This window comes from Nicotiana tomentosiformis, chromosome 1 (genome assembly GCF_000390325.3).
Source record: "Nicotiana tomentosiformis chromosome 1, ASM39032v3, whole genome shotgun sequence".
Taxonomy (NCBI): Eukaryota; Viridiplantae; Streptophyta; class Magnoliopsida; order Solanales; family Solanaceae; genus Nicotiana; species Nicotiana tomentosiformis.
This window is the reverse complement of record NC_090812.1, coordinates 113,535,881-113,538,350: the sequence shown is the minus strand read 5'-3', so window position 1 is coordinate 113,538,350 and position 2,470 is coordinate 113,535,881.

Sequence of the window (2,470 nt, the reverse complement as noted above, 5' to 3'; positions counted from 1 at the left end):
CGGGACTTAATATTCTTCTTGGGCTTATGAGCCCGGGAGGCCGCCCTCTTTTTTGGCTTCACCTCGGGTCCCGGGGAGCTCGAGGACTTTCTTTTCCTCTTCTTCTCCCCCGCGGCAGCCCCGAGCTGTTCCATAACAGAGGGATAAATGGATAAGGACACATCCTCATCCCCTTCCAGCGGCCTAAGTTCGGTGGTCTTAGGCAAACCTCCAAAAGAAAGAGAAAAAGTGAGCATTATGTAAGTTTAGGGGCATAGTAATAACTATTTAGAGGAGAGCCTTACCATGATAACGGGACTCCTATATGCCGTTCGAAAGTTTGCGCCATACGCGCTCGAAGTATGACATCTTCTTGCATATTCCTTCGATCTACTCCTTGAGTTGGGGGACCGCATTGGGAACCCGGACAATAGCTGCACGACCACAAATACCGATGATTAGAAAGGAAATAAAGGAAAATTAACACTTAAGGAAAGACTATACTTACGAGATGCATTCCACTTCTCGAAAAATGGCAGGAACTCGGGAGGGACCGAATATTTAGTGTTTACCCAAACAAAGTGCCCCTGCTAGCCTTGGTCTCAATCCTCATCGATGCTAAAAAGGGAGCCTTGATGGCCCAGCGAAGGAGCTTGATTAGTCCCACTTGGAAAATTCGGGGACTGTATAGACGGAGTAGGTGATCGAGGGTGAACTAAGGAGATTCAGTGTTGTGTACAAAATAACGTAGGAGGATTACGATCCTCAAAAGAGACCGGTGGATTTACCTTAGGCACACCTTGTACCTCTTACAAAAGGCCAAAACTACTAGGTTTATCCGGTCGAGCATGAATGGGTAAATGTAAACACTTAAATACCTCTCCACATGAGTAGTGATATCGTCCTTAGGCCCGAGGACTACCACATCCTTGCCTTCCCATTTACAGTCCTTTCGGACTGTGGGAAGCGTATCTTCGGTAATGGAGCATATATATCTCCATGCTCCTTCACCTCGGTCTTGTTTGGATGAGGCCTTCTAGACCATAAAGCCGTCTCCGCTTGAATAGCCCCCGGGTATAAAGATTTTCATGGGGGGCTCTGGGGACGTTTCGGGAGCAGTCACCTCGGGAGAAGTAACCTCAGGAACAGCTACCTCGGCCTCTGTGGGCGGGTGAAAAGATGAAGAGGCAGCCTGCCAAGGAACTGATTTGGAAGTCTTGGCCATCGTGATCTTGAAAGTATGAAGATTTGAAGGAAAAGTATGAAGGTTTGAAGGAACAAGTATGAAGGTTGAAGAAAAGAGTATGAAGGTTTGAAAGTAGGATGAAGATTTGGGTAGAAACCTAAGAACAATTATGAAGATTTAAAGATCAAAGATGAAGATATGAAGATTTGAAAGAGTTGATAGCCGCTAGAGAATTCAAAGAAAAAAAAGCTAGGATCGGAAAGTAGAAGAAGTACAAAAGGTCGAAGCTTTTGTAGGAGAAAATGTAATCAATACGCGACGTTTCACATTCGGAGGTGACTAGTCTTTGATCGACACGTGTCCGAAGTCAGAACGACTCGACTGATGAGACGTTTCGGCTCATCATCTCGGTTGTAAAGTACGAAGGAAAGAATCGGGGTTCATCTATCTTTTCCCATCGTTTCAGTGAACCTACTCTCTGAGAAACGAGGGGACTATCTGTATACGGGTGAACTCGGGGTTAGTGTACACCCCGACTTTTCGGTAAGTCAAACGAAGTAAGAGTATGAATGTGTGAGATCGAATCTGGGAACTCTTTGAATTCAGGCTGGAACAGGATACTCGCCAACATGCCTGATGAGACAACACTCCCCGAACCCAGAACGAGCTCCAAGACCTCGGAAAGCACTACAAATGGTTGCACACGATTAATAAAGGGTCGTAATATCCGCACTCAACTGGATATCACGGTGCAGATCTCGCCCGATGATAGTAGTGTATCAGTAATTGACGATAAATGAGTATTTTTACCTTTTTTAGAATTGTACTAGGGTGAAACTCTCCTATTATGTAAAGGGGAAGCTTTTTATTCAATAGACACATTGTAACATGCATATCAAGGCAATACAAATTTATTTCTCTGCTTTCTAACTATTGAAAAGTTCTTATTTTAATCACTATTCTTTATATATATAGTTGGCTTCGAATCGAGGGCCCGGTCAAGGACAAGATTATTGTTCAACTTAAATCTGAGCCCGAACTAAACGTTACAACTGGTTTGTTTATTCATTTTATCTATCATTCGTTTATCTAACATTCTTGATTACTTGTGTCGAATCAATCTGCGTATTCTTAAAATCGAGTACAAATTTAATTGCTATTCGTTTTAAGGGTAAACAGGAGGATCGAACGATGCAAGATTTTACGAGCTTGATGGGTTTTGAATTGCTCGTCAAAGACGCTAGCTTATACTTCGACGTGATCATTAGACCTACACCTCAAAATGCTTAGCACTAAAACTAATTT